Below are 20,242 nucleotides of genomic sequence, written 5' to 3' on the forward strand. Positions count from 1 at the left end.
TTGTGACCACCTAGAGGGGTGGGAGGGAGGGAGACGCAAGAGGGAAGAGATATGGGAACATATGTACATGTATAACTGATTCACTTTGTTGTAAAGCAGAAACTAACACACCATTGTAAAGCAATTATACTCCAATAAAGATATTAAAAAAAAAAAAGAAAAGAAAAGTCCATAGATACTTGAGTTTGCTGCCCAATACCAGTGCGGTGTCAACAATGCACTCAGGTATAGTTGGCATTTTGAAGGTTTGCACACAAACACGCGTGTTCTTTTTCCTCCTCCTCGCTTCCACAACAGTTTTGTGGTCAGGAAATTCAAGAAGGGTAACAGGACAAGTTTCAGAAAAATACCCAGAATTCCTGATCCCAGGCTGCTGGCTTCAAGTTCAGCAGGCATTGGTTGAAGACATGTTGCCTGTCTTCGTACTGGTCAGATGAGTACTAGATGATTTTCTCCTATGCTTAGTTGTTTTCAAGATTTAAAGGAATGAATTAACCTATTACCTAAGAGGATGGGTTGGGTCAAAAGATGTGGAACCAAAGATTAAGATCCATCACAAACTAGCTCTCTGTACCCCATGCAAAGAGGCTTGACATTTCTCATTCCAACTCTTAGATGCATGAAGGCAACTGTAAATGTAACTGCCATGTTTCCTGAGACTGAGTGCTATTTTCCCTTGGCAATGTTAAAATTCCAAGTGACCAAAGCACAGACATTATTTTCGTTTTCCTTTACTGCTATTTTAGTTCAAGTTCCAGTACCGCTGACTAAAGCTATCTTGTAATTTAGAAATTATCCTAGACTGCTTTACTTTTATGGTTACATTCAATCCAAGTTAACTCCTGACAGTTTGTCCTTCTTCTGAACGTTTTTTTTTTTTAACATCTTTATTGGAGTATAACTGTTTTACAATAGTGTGTTAGTTTCTCCTTTACAACAAAGTGAATCAGTTATACATATACATATGTTCCCATATCTCTTCCCTCTTGCGTCTCCCTCCCTCCCACCCTCCCTATCCCACCCCTCTCGTGGTCACAAAGCACACAGGTGATCTCCCTGTGCTATGCGGCAGCTTCCCACTAGCTATCTAATTTACATTTGGTAGTGCATATATGTCCCTGCCACTCTCTCACTTCGTCACAGCTTACCCTTCCCCCTCCCCATGTGCCTTCTGAACGTTTTTGAAATCCATCCCCGGATCTCTGTTTCTCACTACTGTATTTTCATTGTTATCTTGCTTAAATTATTAATTTAACATTTTAAATACTTATATCCACAGAATTGCTGCTCAACTTTTAATAAACAAAATTGCTTAGTACATTGGTTCTTTTTTTTAGTGCAAAACAATTCATTGTTATCTAGCAATAGTCTATAATTACTGTGAATAGCATATTTTTCATTCTTGGAGACACCATACATATAATTATTACTTGTTCCCATAGTTTATGTCAGAATGAGAGCAACTTGAGTGTTACAATGATAGATACTGTCAGTGAGCATGTATCTGAGCCACTGACTATGTCTTTCTTGGTTATTGCTGTATCACCAAAGCCTAGCACCGACCAGTTACATAGGTGGCAATTGGTAAATATTTGTAGAGTGAATAAGTACTGACCTGGCCTAGATTCTTAGGGAGTGCAGAGAGAAAGACACATCACATCTTTTTTTCTAAGACTTATAGTACTGAGGGAAAGATACATGTATATGAACATTACCAGGTAGTGTAGTTTAGTGCTAAGTAGTTGGAACAGAGAATATATATTGTAATTGGGAGTTCTGTGTGTTGATTTTATCTGGGTAAAAATTAGATGGTAGAGTGACATTTTGAACTGCTTTGAAAAATATATATGACTTGATCAGAAAGAAAAAAAAGAGTTTGTAAGCCTTGGTTGGAAGAACAGAAACTGAAATATGCATCAAAAGGCATATTTAAGTCAGAGGCTGTTGAAAATGTTGGGGAAACTTTGTATAGAAGTCTAACGAGATTTGCTTCCTTGTACAACATGGCAAAGTTGATGTTTAGAGATAGTTAGGAAATTACATGATCAAGTATTATTTTGTGAAAACTACCTGATATCACTGTGCCAGGTGATTTACAGAGCTGAGAATTTGGTGATGGGAAAAAGAGGGGTGTGGTGACAATTTCCCTTTCAGTTTTAGAGCAGTAGAAATAGCACAAAGGGTTGGGATGTGAAGAGATAATAAAGCAGTGCTGCTGATGAGTTTGGTAAGGAGGGCAAGTCCGGAACCAAAGAAAGCTTCCAGGTGTTAAGGCTCCACTTGTTGGAGAACATATGGAAAGCACGTCTCCATTACTGAGAGAAATGGTACAGCCACTTCTAAATATTCCAGTGAAACCAGCAGTTAACAGTGTGCTGAGCTGATAGCAGTGTTGAAAATGCCTGAGCATTGGGAGGACTCAGTTCTTGCATGGATTCTGATGGGAAATCCACCGCAATTCTTATCCTGTTCCTCTCTATCCCCCTCCCCCTGTTATCGTGTGACCTTGCTAAACTTCGTTATTAATTCTTTTTAATAGATTCCTTTGGATCTTTACCAAAAAAGTATTATTTTAATCTGCAAAGAAAGTTTCTACCTTTCTAGCCTTAATATGCCTTTAATTTTTTTCCCATTATTTTATTGCATTAGCTGTAGACTTAATACATGGACAAAGCGGTGCAAGCTGACATCCTTGCCTTTTTCTTGACAGTGGATCCCAGATTGAAAGGTACTACAATGATGTTTTCACCTGTAAAATAATACAATGAGAAAGCATTCAGTCATCCACTGCTCGGTATAAAGTTAGCTGGAGGACTTCATAAGATGTTCCTCGTTAAGGTGAGGAAGTTACCTTCTAATTCCTGGTTTTCTGACAGTTGTTTTCATTAAAGGTGTTGAATTGTGTCAATTGCATTTTGGGGCATCTTTTGTGAAGATCATATGATGTATTTATTTTATTAATGTGGTATATTACATTAATTGACTTTTGAATGTTGAAACAGCCTTTTATTCTTGGGATAACCTCACTTTTCATGGTGAATAATCTTTTTTATTTTCTATGAAATTACATTTATTTATTTATTTTAATGAATTAGATTTATTATAACATTTTTCTTTATGGTGAATCATCTTTCATGTTACGTCTATGTTCATGAAGAATAATAGTCTGTAGTTTTCTTTTCTTGTGATGTCTTTGGCTTTGGCGTAGGGTAATACTAGCCTGAGTTGGGAAATAGTTCCCTTGTTTCTGTCATGATATAAAGAAACATATCTTGAAATTGTACAATATACATGGTAGATATATATGGATGTGTAATATACATCTATAATCTAGCATAATTTAACAATCTCATTTATAGTCAATAATCTCTTAACTCATTTCTTGTTTCCACTCCTGTCTTTTTTTTTTTTTTTTTTTTTTTGAGGTACGCAGGCCTCTCACTCTTGTGGCCTCTCCCGCTGCGGAGCACAGGCTCCGGACGCGCAGGCTCAGCTGCCATGGCTCACGGGCCCAGGCACTCCGCGGCATGTGGGATCTTCCTGGACTGGGGCACGAACCCGTGTCCCCTGCATCGGCAGGCAGACTCCCAACCACTGCGCCACCAGGGAAGCCCTCCACTCCTGTCTTTTTACAACATGCATCTCATCATCTCAATCTCTTCTGCAGTATACACTCATGGCCTGTCATCTTATAATAATATCCCAATTCTTTATTTGCCCCAGAAGTCACCATGTGACTAAGATTCTGCCTCTGACCCCCTTGTTAAAACAAGGGGGTCTTTACCTTGCTCACCCTGCTCCAGCCATTTTAGGCTTCTTGCCTTTCCTCAAATATGCCAGGTTTATTCTTCTCTCAACAACTTTGTACTCACCATTCTCTTTGCCTGAAAGTTTTCTCAGTCAAATCATCTTATTGGTTGTTCTCTCACTTCTATTACATTTTCAATCCAATGCCATCGCCTCAGAGAGGATTTACCTGACTCTCCTATTTAAATAAACATTTCCCCCTCCAGCCTATCCTCATGATTCTCTATTCTCTTGCCCAATTTATTTCATTGCACTTATCATTTCTAACATTATTTATTTGCAAAATAGCCTTCTTTCTCTCTCCCCTATTCGAGTGTGAACTCCTTGAAGTTTGGAACTTGATCTGTCTTGTTCATCACTCTGTTTCAAAGTACCTAATTAAATATCTGAGACATAACTGTTTTCAATAAATATTTGTTGAATGCATGAATGAATGATTACACATCGTGGTGATTACTATGAAAAGTGCACGGAGCTGTGAGAGACAATGAGGAAAGTTCTTCAGATTATTTACTCTAAGGAATCTCTTGGATGAAATGACATTTAATAGGAAGGAACTATTCAGGCAAATAATCGAGGGATGACTCTTCTAGACAAAGCTAATAGCACACAAAATGCCCTGAGGTCAGAAAAATCTTGAGGTGCTTAAAAGAATTTAATGAGATCATTGTACTTGGAGCATAAGAAATAAGGTGGAGAGTGGAATGAACTGAGATTAGAAAGCTAAGTGTAAAAAAGATTATTCAGCTTCTTACAGATCAGTTTAAGAGTATGAATATTTTCTTAAGTATTTGAGAAGTCTATAAAAAAGTTTTCAAAGTTGACTAATCCAGAAATCTGTCACTTTAGAGATGAAGAAATGTGCTTTCAAACAGCATCAGGGAGCTGTCTGGATGGCCTTGGACATCTCCCTGCTTTCCCTTTCCTTCATGGCCACTCCTATCCTTGAAATGATAAGTGAAGCTTGACACTGGATAAACCAGTGATATGATTTGACAATCCAATCATCTGTAGTATCTGAAAGGCCCATGAAAAATACAAAATCAAACATTTAGCAATGGAATAGAGGGATTGAAACCTGATGGCTGGCAGTGGGGTTGGGGGGATGGGGGGCAGGGGTGGGGGAAGTCTGAGAAAGAATAACCAGATAATCTGGAGAAAAAGTATGAAGTGTCATGGAGCCAAGGAAAAAGGGATTTTGTAACGCAATTTTTATGTATTTTGGAATACTTTTAGGTTTACAGAAATTTAGCTAAGATAGTACAGAGAGGGGCTTCCCTGGTGGCGCAGTGGTTGAGAGTCCGCCTGCCGATGCAGGGGACACAGGTTCGTGCCCTGGTCCGGGAAGATCCCACATGCCGTGGAGCGGCTGGGCCCGTGAGCCATGGCCGCTGAGCCTGTGCGTCCGGAGCCTGTGCTCCGCAACGGGAGAGGCCACAACAGTGAGGCCCGCATATAGCAAAAAAATAATAATAATAAAAAAAAAAGATAGTACAGAGAATGCCCATATACTCTTCACCCAGTTTCAGTTTCCCCTAATATTAACATCTTACATTACTCTGGTACATTTGTCAAGACTAAGAAATCAACATTGCTCTTAAAAATACCCCAGACTCTTCAGATTTCACCACTTTTTCCATTAACGACCTCCTTCTGTTCCAGGATCCCATCCAGGGTACCAAATTACATTTAGTTTTCCTGTCTCCTTATTCTCCTCTGGTCTGTAACGGTTTCTCAGAATTTCCTATTGCTCATGATTTTGACAGTTTTGAGGCATACTCGTCAGGGTATTTTGTAGAATATCCCCCAATTTAGGTTTGCCTGATGCTTTATCTCGTGATGAAACTGGGGTTGCAAGTTTTTAGAAAGAGCACCACAGAAGTGAAATGCTCTTCTAATTACATCATGTACGGGGGTACATGAATGCACACATGACTCATTACTGATGAGTCAGTAATGATGTTAATTTTGATCACTTGGTTAAGAGGGTGTTTGCCAGATTTCTCCACTGTAAAGTTACTACTGTTCTCTTTCCATACTTTCCTCTTTGGAAATGAGTCCCAAAGTTCAGCCCAGACTCAAAAGGGAGGGGACTAAGTTCTACCTCCTGAAGGAAGAGTATTGACATATATTATTTTGAATTCTTCCTTGAGGAAGATTTGTCTAAAAGTAGAGAGGTTTAAAAAGGAAGGCATGGTCATATTCTACTGTACAATTTATGCCGGTGAAGACTCAAAAGTCTTCACTGATTTTGGCAAAATGAAGATTGAGGCTACCTCAGGAAGAACAATTTGAATTTAATTGTAAAGATGGGAGCCAGATCAGTGGGGAGAGGGTGAATGGGAGAGGAGGAATTAAAGACAGCATATGTGGACACGTCTTTGAAGATGTTTAGCTATAAAGTAGGGCTAAAAATGAGAGCTGTAGTTCAGGATTCATGAGACAATATTACATCCTGTCCTTTTTATACATCTTGTTCTAGAAACATCGTTCTCAATCTTTTCTTTCTTTTTCTTTTTTGACTCAGCCCTTCCCCTGCATGGGGTTACCCTCCAGCCAAGAGCCCCAGGCCAGGTTTTGAGAGATGGGGGAGGAGGGGGTTGCTGGGACCCTGGGAGAACCACCCTAGGCTGGCAGGCCAGCTGGTCCTGGGTGTCGCCTGTAGGAGCTGAAAAGTGAGTTCTAAGAAAATGTTTTGTTTTGTTTTTTTGTCATGAGACTCTGGAACTTTTTTTTTTTTTTTAAGATGTTGGGGGTAGGAGTTTATTAATTAATTAATTTATTTTTTTCTGTGTTGGGTCTTCATTTCTGTGCGAGGGCTTTCTCTAGTTGCGGCAAGCGGGGGCCACTCTTCATCGCGGAGCGCGGGCCTCTCATTGTCTCACTGTCGCGGCCTCTCTTGTTGCGGAGCACAGGTTCCAGACGCGCAGGCTCAGTAGTTGTGGCTCACGGGCCTAGCTGCTCCGCGGCATGTGGGATCCTCCCAGACCAGGGCTCGAACCCGTGTCCCCTGCATTGGCAGGCAGATTCTCAACCACTGCGCCACCAGGGAAGCCCAAAAAGTGAGTTCTCAATCAGAGCCTCCTCAATTTCCCCTCCCAGGCCTTGGGGCTCCCAAGTTTCCTGCTGTAACTCTTTACCTCCTCCCTAGGCTTTTTTGAGGTATAATTGATGAATAATATTATAAAAGTTTCGTGTGTACAACATAGTGATTCACAATTTTTAAAGGTTATACTCCATTTATACTTATTATAGAATATTGGCTATATCCCTTGTGCTGTACAATATATCCTTGTGGCTTCCTTATTTTATACATGGTTCTCAATTTCAATTCCCTAGGCTTTTTTGAGGTATAATTGATGAATAATATTATAAAAGTTTCGTGTGTACAACATAGTGATTCACAATTTTTAAAGGTTATACTCCATTTATACTTATTATAGAATATTGGCTATATCCCCTGTGCTGTACAATATATCCTTATTTTATACATGGTTCTCAATTTCAATTCAGGTTTCTAGTGATCTTAGTCATAAGAGAATACAACTTTCATACTCTTCAACTTGATTAAATTCATTAAATTTACCTCACCCAATTTAATGTCAAAATCCAAAGTTGTTACCGTAGATTAGGTCACTTTTTAACCTTCTGTATGAAAAAAAAATTCTGTAAAATAAAAAGCAGATCCAGGAGAAAAAGACTCATTACTATTTGGAATCAAATTTGTTAGCTAACATGTCTGTGATTTCCTTGTCAGTAAATGTCAAATCTGAGTAGATGATGCGGCCCTCTTTCACTTAGCCCTGCTTGGTCTGTACTGGGCATTTAATAAATTTTGTCTGGACACTTGCAGGCAGCCTGGCAATTGTTCTTCATAAAATCAAATTTACAGGCCCATGTTTTCTTCAAATATTTACAGTTGGAATAGGTATCGTCATATTCACAACTGTTGGCTGGAATAAAAACAAAGAAATCAGTCACTTCATCATCATTTCCCTCCATAGCAGCAACACAAACAGTAAATACAGTGGGAGTGAGGGGAAGAAATTTGAGCAAACATGTTAGCATCATTACACTATGATGAGCGTTTCATGTCTTGAGGGACACATAAGGTCTCTTAGTTAAACTCACTGATTGGGCTTTCCTGGTGGTGCAGTGGTTGAGAGTCTGCCTGCTAGTGCAGGGGACACGGGTTCGAGCCCTGGTCTGGGAGGATCCCACATGCCGCGGAGCGACTAGGCCCGTGAGCCACAACTACTGAGCCTGCGCGTCTGGAGCCTGTGCTCTGAAACAAGGGAGGCCTCGATAGTGAGAGGCCCGCGCACCGCGATGAAGAGTGACCCCCGCTTGCCGCAACTAGAGAAAGCCCTCGCACAGAAACGAAGACCCAACACAGCAAAAATAATTAATAAACTCCTACCCCCAACATCTTCTTTAAAAAAAAAAAAAGACCTGAGTTACCAATCCAAATTTTCAAAAAAAAAAAAAAAAAACTCACTGATTGACCCATCACTTCTTTAAAAATTTGAACCTTTTGAAATGTTTCTAAAATGAATTGACCTCTTTTCCTCCCTCAGAAAACAGAGTACAATGAATTTAAATGAATCTCTCTAGAACTGCACTATCCAAAATGATAGTCACTAGCCATGTGGTTGTTTAAACCTAATTGAATTAAAAATGAATAAAATTAAAATTTCGGGTCCTCTGTGATACTAGTTACATTCCAAGTGCTCGATAGTCAATGGGTCCAGGGGCTACTTTACAAGACAGTGCAAATATTGAACATTTCCATGAATGCAAAAAGTTATATTGGACCCTGTTGCCCTAGACTCTAATGCCACTAGTCTTTCTTTCGGGAGTAAGAAATCATTATGTGAAGATGTGGGTGTAAAGATGTAAAAACAGAAGGGAATTTCACTATCATTGTTGGGCATTTCCATTTGGATGTCCCTCAGTGGCCACATGCTCAACAGATCTCAAACCAAATGGATTATCCTACCTACAAGCTTGGCAAATTTTTGGTATCCCTTCCCAACTTGACTCCATTCACTGGGTCTCAGAGAAGTGGCACTTCAACTACTAAATAATTTCAACCAGGCAATAGGAATCAACCTGAACTCATTCCCTTCTATTTTTCTAGTTTCTCTCTCTCTTTTTTTTTAAATTGAAGTATAGTTGATTAACAATGTTGTTTTCCCCTCTATTTTGTATCAGCACGCAACAAGCCCAGGCAACAAACACTGGCTCTTCAACTTTCTTCCTATTTCTTATCACTGTCCATTTCTCTTCATTCATTTTGCCCTCATGCAGTAAAGCTATTTGTTTTTAAACCCATGTTTTTCAACAATCTCCAAGCTGGCTTACCATCCAATTGTTTTTTCACCCTACTGTCAGGAGCTCTTTATAAAATACCGTTCTGATTTCATCACTCTTCTGTTTAAAATCTTTCAGTTGGCTGCTCATTACTAATAGGATAAATTCCAAACTCCTTGACAAATAGTGTTCAGCAGAGGTGTATTTTCTTCTGTAGTTGATTTATATAAAGCTTTGATATCACCAATATTCTGAATTATGGCTGTGCAATTCTCTCAGAGAGAATGCTATAATTCAGTCAGGTGAATGCATTTAGCAAAAATCTGGGCTTCCCTGGTGGCGCAGTGGTTAAGAATCCGCCTGCCAATGCAGGGGACACGGGTTCGAGCCCTGGTCTGGGAAGATTCCACACGCCGCGGAGCAACTAGCCTGCGAGCCACAACTACTGAGCCTGTGTGCTACAACTACTGAAACGCCTAGAGCCCGTGCTCCGCAACAAGAGAAGCCACCGCAATGAGAAGGCCACGTGCTGCAACGAAGAGTAGCCCCTGCTCACAGCAACTAGAGAAAGCCTGTGCGCAGCAACGAAGACCCAATGCAGCCAAAAATAAATAAATAAATAATTTAAAAAGGCAAAAATTCAGTTAATGGGTCAATGGTATTGTTCATAATAATTTTAATGATATATGCAAACTAAGCAAAAATACTAACGCTTTGTACCTCTATTAACAACCATACTGGGAATAAGTTGATTGTGGAGATTTAATCCGCTGCTCCTGAGGCTGCTGGGAGAGACTTCCCTTTCTCTCTTGTGTTCGCACAGCTCCCAGGGTTCAGCTTTGGATTTGGCCCCGCCTCTGCGTGTAGGTCGCCTGAGGGCGCTTGCTCTTCGCTCAGACAGGACGGGGTTTAAGGAGCGGGTGATTAGGGGGCTCTGGATCACTCAGGCCGGGGGGCGGGAGGGGTACGGATGCGGGGCGAGCCCGCGGCGGCAGAGGCCGGCGTGACGTTGCACGAGCCCGAGGCGCGCCGCGCGTTCTCCCGGGCCTCATGCCCGTCTCTGGGGTCCGCGCCGATAGCCGCGGCTCGCGCCCGTTTCTGGAGCTCGTTTAGGTGGCGCTCTTAATCCCCTCTCCTCCCGCACCCGGAAACAATGGTCTCTTGCCTCTTCGGCAGCTCCAGACCTTTTCCCGGACTCCCTCCCGGCTAGCTGTGGCGCACTAGCCCCTTCAGGCTGTGTTCACGCCGCCAACCCCAGACCTCTCCCTGGGATCTGACCTCCGAAGCCCGAGCCTCAGCTCCCAGCTCCCAACCCCCGCCCGCTCCGGCGGGTGAGCAGACGAGCCTCTCGGGCTGGTGAGTGCCGGTCGGCACCGATCCTCTGTGCGGGAATCTCTCCGCTTTTCCCTCGGCACCCCTATTGCTGCGCTCTCCTCCGCGGCTCCGAAGCTTCCCCCCGCCCACCCCCTGTCTCCACCAGTGAAGGGACTTCCTGGTGTGTGGAAACCTTTCCCCCTTCACAGCTCCCGCCCAGAGGTTCAGGGACCATCCCTATTCTTTTGTCTCTGTTTTTTCTTTTGCCCTACCCAGGTACGTGGGTAGTTTCTTGCCTTTGGGGGAGTCTGATGGGTAGTTTCTTGCCTTTGGGGGAGTCTGAGGTCTTCTGCCAGCGTTCAGTAGGTGTTCTGTAGGAGTTGTTCCACATGTAGATGTATTTCTGATGTATCTGTGGGGAGGAAGGTGATCTCCACGTCTTACTCCTCCGCCATCTTCAGGATGACTTTTAAAATCTCCCCAGACTGTTATAATTGAAGTCAAGGTCGAGAACCACTGTTCTAAAAAATAGAATCACGAGAAAACTGGATCAGTTACTCAACGATTATTCATTCATTATGTACGATTTACCCAGTATATAAAGTAAGTGCTAAGTGGAATGTGAAAAGTTGTCCCTGAGTTGTGGAAGAGATAAGATCGGCATTTGAAAAAAATACAGAACAGTATGATAGTGCACATGATTGGTGACAATACGTGCAGTGCTCATTGCAATGGTTGTAAGAATTCAAGAAAAGAAGTATACTTTGTGGGTAAATAAAACATACATACATGGAGAAATTTGAAGGTGAGTTGGCGTTAAAGAATGGATAAGCCTTTGAGCACTAATGAAGTTACCAAATCCAAGCTGGATTTTTTTAAAAAATAGCTTTATTTATGTATAGTTGATATACAAAGAACGGCACATAGTTAATGTATAGGATTTGATGAGTTTGGACAGATGCAAACATCTGTAGTACCACCACCACAGTCAAGGCAACAGACATATCAAAACAAAACAAAACAACACAACTTGGATTTTATATGTTAATTTTCCCTGGAGAGGTGTGTCTTTATTACTATAGAAAATTTACTTGTATTCAGCTTCCTTATGACAGAATATGATATTACCTACATTATTAATTAATTTCAGCATACTTTAAGCTAGTAGAAACACCATATCTCTTGGCTTTCTTTTATATTACATAATTCAGTTTATATGTTTATTGGGTTTCATCAAGCAGTCTATGACAATTTCCTTCTTATATAAAATATTAATTTGAAATGGACTTGATGTTACTTATCTTGCATAGGACCATGCATGACCCCATCATTTTATAAATTAGAACTATGTTTATGCTCAATGCTCTAGACCAAAGTTTTAAAATCTGAGCACTGAATAATTGCTAGAAATAGTGGAGTCTTAAGAACTAAGGAATCTGAAGGGCAGTATTCAACTGAAGTCTTAATTTCTGACAAGTGAAAATTAATTTGCTCACCCTTTGTAAATTTTGACATGTGTGATGGGACTGTGCCCATAATCTGGGTATGGATATAGCATTCATTAGCATTTGTTTTGCAGCAAGTGGTTAGATATACAGAAATTACTTTCACGTATGGTGTTATCTTCAAATATGGAGGTAATTATATTTATGTGTATATGCAACTTGTGGGTAGAGATCAAACTCTTCATTGTTGTTGAAAAACTATGAGGAAGGAAAATATATCTTTTGTTACCTAAGAGGAAGTTTAGAGGCTGAGAATCTTGTGAGTAGTTAAAAGATGAGTGGCATGATTTGTAACGATGACACATCGTACCTTTAGAAATTAAGGACAAATAATTTTCAAAGAAACTTTTTGTTGATGCTCTTTTGAGAATTTTAGCAATATTTTCCAATAAAGATGGCTATCTGTACAGCCAACTTGTACAGGTGTTTGTATTGCTATTCTCCCTAGGGCCACGTGTAAATTTATTAATGCAGTCTTTGCTTATTGTTACCTAACAAGACAGGCTGAATATCCTTGACTGTGAAAAAGCATTGTATCCTACAAGTGACAAGAATGCTTTAATAACTGTTACTTTCTGGTCTCATTCATCTTTCCCTCTTCAGTCAACATTCCAAGATACATTTATCATAAAAAAGTTAATTTCACCCTCAACTTTTGTATTGGTAGCACCAGTTTAACTCCTGTCAGTTGATTTCTATAAATTGAAATGTTTAGAGTTATCAGTAGTATCTTTTGTGTATTCTCATGTGCTTGATCCTTTAATGATGGTGCAAGTACTTGTTCTATCCATTCAAATGGTGATTTTTTTTTCTTTTAGTGGTCAATATATATACATGACAGAAGATGGTGTGGTGAGTTATCCTGTCTTCTATATTCACTAAAAGTCACAATATCTTTTGTTACCATACCTTTTAAAGAGAAGTACAACTAAAATTTAAATTGATATATATTATTAACTTAATTCATTTGGTAATTTTCTGTCAGCAGTATTAATAAACTATAAAAACTCATTTAGAATATAATATATGAACTTTTGAATAAACTGCTTTTTCCTGGTAAGGAGGGGAAACTCTTGGCTTGTTCATTGAGATCATATTAGAAGAATAAATTAACTTCAGAAACATTGACAGGTTTATGCTATTGAGACTTCCTATACAAGACCATGTTGTGTCTTTCCATTTATTTATTTTTCCTGAAGTATTTGAATGTTTCTGGATAAGTTTATTCCAATGTTTTATGCTTTTGGTTGTCACTGTATATGGTATCCTTTCTTTCCATCTGCCATTTTAAATACCTATGACGGCACTTCCAGCCTGTCTTTGTAACCTAGGAAATGAACCGTGTGGAAGCCAAAAAGATAGATAATAAAGAAACATTGCCACCGAAATTACAGAATATGGATGAATTCTCCCCCTAAAATCCATCTATGATTTGTCTTGCCTAACCCAACTATTAAGTAATGATGATTGTTGTATTCGTTTTCTGTGACTGCTGTAATAAATTACCACAGATTTTGTGGCTTAAAACAGCAGAAATTTATGACCTCACAGTTCTGGAGACCAGAAGTCCAAAATCAGTATCACTGGTCTGACATCAAATTGTCAGCAGGGCTGTGCTTTTTTCTAGAGGCTCTAGGAAAGAATCCACTCCTTGACTCTTCCAGCTTTTTGGGGCTGCTAACATTCTTTGAACCAACTTACACATTGTATAAGAAAAACAAGAACATTCTTTGGCAAAATATTCAAGGTATTTTACAGGAAAACATTTGTATGTCAGGTAACTATGGGACACTGAAAACCATTAGGAATTCAGAAATTATGATTAAGTAGTTAATCTTCTATTAGCCCTGAAAATTGTATTAGAATCGCTTAGAAAAATAGAAAATATATTGATATCACTGAATACTTGGTATTGAGCCATCAAAAAACATCATGGGAAATTTACTGGTAAATAAAGGGCCATGTCACACAGATGGTGCTGTAGAAACAATTACTATTAATATATTTCGGGGTCACCAGTAACTAAAAAGCCAGGCACAATCGAATCTGAATTTGAACCAACTTATACATTGTACAGTCAAACAAGGTAAATTTATTAAAAAACATCTGTAGAAGGAGACTAGCAAGATTTAATAAATTTTAATGAATTCCACAGAGGTAGTCAGAGTAATGAAAATTTAAACCTGCTTATAGAAAATAATAAATTCCAAGGAACAGCAATGAAAGGAAATGAATGAAATTTAATAGTGATGATCATCTTAGGTATGTAAAAGCCAGGAAAATAAAACTAAATTATTGTAAGTTTCTTCACAATTATCATTAATACACAAAACACAGAAAATCATTTTCTGAGCAAGAGAGAAGATTATATCCAAAGACTATATTCTCATTGCCATGTTGGAATCCAAATGGCTTGCTTAATCCATGGCATAAATTATATTAGAAACTGAATCATTATAATCTTCAGACAAAAATGACCATTTTTCATCCCACAGACAAACTCCAATGACAACAAATGATACTGTTTATGCAGACTCTGCTGGGAGTTTCCTGGTGGTCTAGTGGTTAGGATTCAGAGCTTTCACTGCTGTGGCCTGGGTTCAATCCCTGGTCAGGGAACTGAGATCCCACAAGGTGCATGACGCGGCCAAAACAAACAAATAAACAAACAAACAAGCTATGCTAGGATTGTAGAATTTTAGGGCAAAAAAGTGCCTTAGATACTTGGCTCAGAAGTCAGAGGAATCTCAGAACAGGAGCAGAGCTACCCTGAGCTGGGCCTTTCATCCATAAAGTGGCCAATTTGTACGGAGACATCTGGTTTTCTGGTTTCTTTGGGGGAGTTTTGTGGATAGATGGAGAAAAATACATCTTTTATGCTAGAAAAACTAGCATTTTGTTGTTGTTGTTGTTGTTAAAAGCAATATGCTTCCTGTTCTTCAAGGATCAAGGCATGTGAAAGTTTCTTTAGTTATTGGTGATTCCATGAAAAAGTGTCCCTGCACATCCTAAAGAGGGGAGGATTTGCCACATATTAAGGTACTGCCCGATCTATCAGGTTTAACTGACAGTTTCCAAAAACCTCTGCTCACAGGAAAAACATGGAAATACCCTAATAGATTTAAGTATATCTTTAAAGACCAGATTCTTAGTCTAAAGAAGCTGAGTATGAAATTTCAAATTCTGTTTCTCCATTAAAAAAAATCAGTAAGTAAATATGCTTAAAACAGTGGGAAGAATTTCTATGCCATGTTTTACCTGTTTCCTCTTCCTTTTCAGAGTATGTGTTGTTTGAACGTTTGATTTTGGTAGACTGGACCTTGAGGTTGGTTTTCAGTGGGAGGGGTGTTGGCATGTGAAGTGGAACTGAATAGCAGGCTTTGTTCTCAGGAGCACTGAGAATTCTGTCACGTGACTAATATGCAGCATTGGCCATTGAAATAGTAGTAGGAACAGGATAACGTGGCTGCTGGAGTGAATTCTTTTTTAAATTGAGATAGTCTATAATGAATCAAGAATGCTTATCAGAAAAAGTTCATACATGAAAAAAGGAAGTTGGTTAAGATTAGTCAGAGAGGGGTTCACGAATGTTAATACGTTTTTTTTTGTTTTTTTTGTTTTTTTTTTGCGGTACGTGGGCCTGTCACCGTTTTGGCCTCTCCCGTTGCGGAGCACAGGCTCCGGACGCGCAGGCTCAGCGGCCATGGCTCACGGGCCCAGCCGCTCCGCGGCATGTGGGATCCTCCTGAACCGGGGTACGAACCCGTGTCCCCTGCATCGCCAGGCGGACTTTCAACCCCTGCGCCACCAGGGAAGCCCTGTTAATACCTTTTGAGCTGAACTTTGAAGGAGTAATACATGTGGTGGAATGGGGATGAAGGGATTCCCATTCCCACTGAGGCCAATAACAAGAGAGAAATGGGTACATAGGTGAGTGGAGAGGGGCCGTTTTGGATGAGTAAGTGAATGATACAGAAGTAAGAAAATTATCCCAATACGTTTTATGCCAGTTTGAGGAGTTCAGAGCTGCACTACTGGAACCAGTAAATCCAAGCTTTATCTCCTCACGATAGCCTTGGGTTTGTAACAATTGGCAGTTTGTGCTTCCCTGAGGCTTGGTTCCAACTCCATACAATGTCACCTTTTGTGTCCCAGAAAGATGCAAATCCATGTGAAGCATTAACTAATCTTCCGGTGCATGTACCTTCCCTGAGCTCATCGCGTTCTCCTTTCAAAAGTCAGCTGATGGCTACTCGGGCCTTGCTGGTTCATTGTTCTTTAAGCATGTGGTTCTTTGTCAAATCTTAATCTCCCTTGATTTAAGGCCCAAGGAATAAAGAAATCAATTCAGTGATTTATGACCCAGCACTGGTTCCTTACTCTTTGGCATCTGACTTTTTAATGTTAATTTTAATGATTCACTGATGTTTGAAGACTCAAAAGAAGCCAATCTCGTGGCTGTGAAACTGTATTTCTTATTTCTCATTCAGGAAAACACCTCATCTGCCTTTAATATGGAGTGTGTAGATTAACTACAGTTGTCTATTATTATTTCTAACTTTTTAAGATGAATAATTATCCCTAAAATACTCATAGTCAGAGTAAAAGCAGTCTAGCCTCCATCAGGTTAAATCAGTTCTACCCTGGGATTTTATTATTTCCTCCAAGTTACACAATATTGAAAGTGACCTATGTTCATTTCATTTTAATCTTAAGCAAAAGCAAGAGTTTTTACAACATCGGGATCCTTGCCTGGGAATAGAAAACAGGCTATAATTATAGATTTGTGCGTATGAATAACTAGGGCTAATCCCTTTGTGTGGTGTGAGAGCCTGTTATTTACTCAAGTGATATTGCCCTTGGCAAATTTCTTTCCTATATTGTGTAAAGAAACTTCTCTTCTGCCTGCTGGAAAACTTTTTAGGTGTAATTACCACTGCTGTCCTCCAGTTTTCAAAATTTCCCTCTGTCTTGAGTTGGGTCTCCAGCTATTCTAGGTTGTTTATCCATGTATTTCTACTGCTTGAAGGGTACCCTTGGCCTCAGGAAACATATGAAAGTAGGATACTACTTCTATAGGCATGGCTCTCAAGATTAGTTCTGAGCCAGCTGTGAATTCACCCATTATTTTATTTTATTGCCTAATCTGTTTTTTTGACTTTCCCTCTATCAGCTCCAAACTCAAAAGGGTTCTCTTCTGCTAATAGCACCTGTGCTTCCCTTAAAAGTCACATCCCTCCTTCCTGGTGATGTTCCATCTACACAGAAGTTCTTAATGAAAGCTCTGTTATACAAAACTATGACTATTTTCATTTCACAAGGATGGAGGCTTAGAAAAGTTAAACATCTCAAGATCATATAGCTAATAAACAGGAAGATTTGAAAGTTAAACTATATATTCTTATTTCCAAATTTAATATTTTGTTCTCCATGACATGTGGGAGTCTCCTGACTAAAATTTGAGATTTGTGAGAATAGAGTTTTTAGGCAAAATATCAACATTAGGTAAATGACAATTATCCCAAGTTGGACACATTTATAGATATTCAAATACCTTTCCTGCTGCAGAAAAAACTTATGTGCAGCCCTGTGTGCTGACTCCAGCTTAGCCTCTTCCTAGTTGTATCACCAACTGTTAATTCTATGCTTTAGTTTTTTCTTCTGTAAATGGGGATAAATATTCCCTGGGGTGGTTGTGAAAATTAAGTTGTTTACTTATACGTAAAGCTTTAGAATATTGCTTGTCACAGAATGCTTAATACATGAAAACTGTCATTATGATTTTTGTCATTGTTGTTATTAAAATTATTTTACATCTTTCCTAAAGATTTTCTCTCCTCTGAATAGAACACTAAAAGCATAAAATATGTGACCATCTTATTTGTAATTAATTTTTTAGGGCTTCCATCATTAATTGCATGGAAGAAGAGTTCTTTATTTTTTATCTTTAGACCTTTAATGAATGTGGCTTGATCCCTGACCGTTTTCTTCTGAGGTTCCAGCCAGCATTAAACAGGAAATACTAGAATGGGTGTATCTAACTGTTTCTGGATTTGACCTGTAACTATAAGTTACAAAAGAATAAGATCAGAACTTAAGTAGAATCATAATATATCAGTGATTGAAAGCACATTAAATTTCATCTGCTTTCTAACCCAACGTCTAGCATGGGTGTGAACACACTATCTTTGTGTCCCTTTACAGTAAACACAGAGACACTAGAAATTTCCTGCTCTTGGAATTATTTGATACAGTGTAGGTTTTGTAACTCTTCATAATTTGTTTTAGTGGGGGTATGTTTGCTTTCTTTCTCTTGACATTGTTCCAAAGTTGATGTTGCTCATGAATTTTATTAATATACAAATTATATTTTGAATATAGAGATCCCCAACCAGGAGATTGGTGTCTCCTGGCAGATGTCAGTGAGGTACTTAGTAAAGAGAACTCTTGGTCCATTTCCACGACTTGACTCCATTTGCAAGGGAATTGCTAGTATTCCTGGTAAGAAGAGAAGAACAGTGATTATGTTCTTCTTCTTAGAGACTTTGCACTCAGAAACTTCTTTAGTCTCTGACCTCTCCTGAAATCCTTAATAAGACTGCAGAAATAAGAAGTAATACCTCCCTACAAAAATTTCAGCAATGCTTAGTCTAATATAGTGGTTCTCAACCCTATCAAATATGATGCTTCCTTTTTTTTTGGACATTGCAATCCCCATGACTTCTTTCTTTTATAACTGGAAGTTTGTACCTTTTGTTCCAATGCTTCCTTTTTATCACAAATATTTTTAACGCCTCTTTTAATATCATGAAAATAAATTCAGGGAATAATACATCTAGGACCTCTCCTAGGGTATACAAAACCCTGAAAAAATACATTTTATGGAACGCCTTTCTACGTAAACCATTTAACTCAACTAAAATCAGCATGTAAACACCATTCTGGTGGCCCAATATCATTTGATCCTGTCAAAAAAATACCATACTGATCAGTAGGAGTAATTCATTTACCAGGCAGCCCACCTGTGGAACTAAGGCCTTGCCATGGGGCCCAACACACCCTATAGGTTCAGTTATGATGCTTTTGGGGGCATCTAGACACCATTTATGGGGTAGAGGGTTGAGAGCAGCCCATAGGAGAGTAACCGGAACTGAGACCCACATATGTAGGGTTAGGATACACTTCTGGGGGACTTAGATATTTTCAAGGACCTTCCCCAAAACACAGGAGCCCCCTGAGACCCAGGTATGGGGCAGGGACCCCTGCTTGCCCATGTCAAAGAATGGTATTGAACATAACATATCTGCACATAATTTTGAAAAATTGGTATTAATAATGCCATGCATAATGTCATAGGGAAATAAAATGAAACTGATTCGTAACAAATTACATATATTTCAATACAAAAATTTTGGTGCACAATAATGCCAGAAGACTCGGTGAAATTGTCAGATGATTGCAGCTTCTTTTAATGAATACATTTGTATTGAAAAGAATAAGAATGTCACAAACCATTCTGTACAAGAAGCACAGGAAAATGAAAGGACAGAGATGTGGATGGACACCAGAAAACATAGGATTAAGATAGTTCAAGACCAGACAAGAGAAATGGGGAAATAACCTTAAACAGGATTACAAAGCAAGACAAATGGAAGACTGACAAATTGAACAAATAAGAAAGTAAGGATTCCTTGTAAATGAGCTCACCATTATTATAAATCCATTGTTAAAATAATTCCTTGTGCTATGATATGGATATCAGGGGGCCACTGTGCTTTGGAGTGAAAATTTCTAAGGCCCCTTCCTGTGTCTGGGATGGATAAGAGTCCACAGTACCATCCAGGAAGAGTGCTCAAGCCAGCCCAGTACCTGTGTGGGCCCCAGTGCTTATTTCCCTTCCTGCATTGCTCTCCGATCCTCTACATATGGAGTGATAAGACCCAGCAGTAAAGCAGAAAAGAGAAACCAAGACTTTTTTGTCTTCAGGATGTGATTATCTTCAAGATACTAATTATTCTACTGATTTGATAAGTACAATTTCTAGCTATTGAAAATTCTGTGGGGAAATAAATGAAATATAGGGTAGTTTGTGTATGTCACACTAAAGAGCTGGACAAACGATTGCCTGATTTGTTTCCCTATTTAGGGCATATATAGCCTGAGTCTAATCCTTGCCCCACTTGTTGAGGATGCCGTTCAGCATTGAAGACTTATAATTCTTTGGACCACAAATCATTAATTTTTTTTTTTTTTTTTTTTTTTTGCGGTACGCGGGCCTCTCACTGTTGTGGCCTCTCCTGTTG

At 39.3% G+C, this 20,242-nt stretch overlaps 2 protein-coding genes across 4 annotated transcripts in view; one reads left to right on the forward strand and one right to left on the reverse strand.

The window, feature by feature from the left end:
- The window catches only part of CRISP2 (cysteine rich secretory protein 2), a 36,421-nt gene extending 25,704 nt beyond the window's left edge, over nucleotides 1–10,717 (reverse strand). The window contains exon 1 of one of the 2 annotated variants that reach the window (XM_055080186.1): nucleotides 10,707–10,717. The gene's annotated coding sequence lies outside the window, so the exon portion shown is untranslated. Of the gene's footprint in view, nucleotides 1–7,393; nucleotides 7,630–10,706 lie in introns of those variants that run through there. The other variant, XM_028478678.1, reaches the window with a different exon arrangement.
- The window catches only part of C18H6orf141 (chromosome 18 C6orf141 homolog), a 132,928-nt gene that overhangs the window by 89,128 nt on the left and 23,558 nt on the right, over nucleotides 1–20,242 (forward strand). For both annotated transcript variants that reach the window (XM_055080187.1, XM_028478692.1), the window contains 2 exons: nucleotides 2,711–2,838; nucleotides 12,758–12,791. The gene's annotated coding sequence lies outside the window, so the exon portion shown is untranslated. The remainder of the gene's footprint in view (nucleotides 1–2,710; nucleotides 2,839–12,757; nucleotides 12,792–20,242) is intronic.

Source organism: Physeter macrocephalus, chromosome 18 (genome assembly GCF_002837175.3).
Source record: "Physeter macrocephalus isolate SW-GA chromosome 18, ASM283717v5, whole genome shotgun sequence".
Classification (NCBI taxonomy): Eukaryota; Metazoa; Chordata; class Mammalia; order Artiodactyla; family Physeteridae; genus Physeter; species Physeter macrocephalus.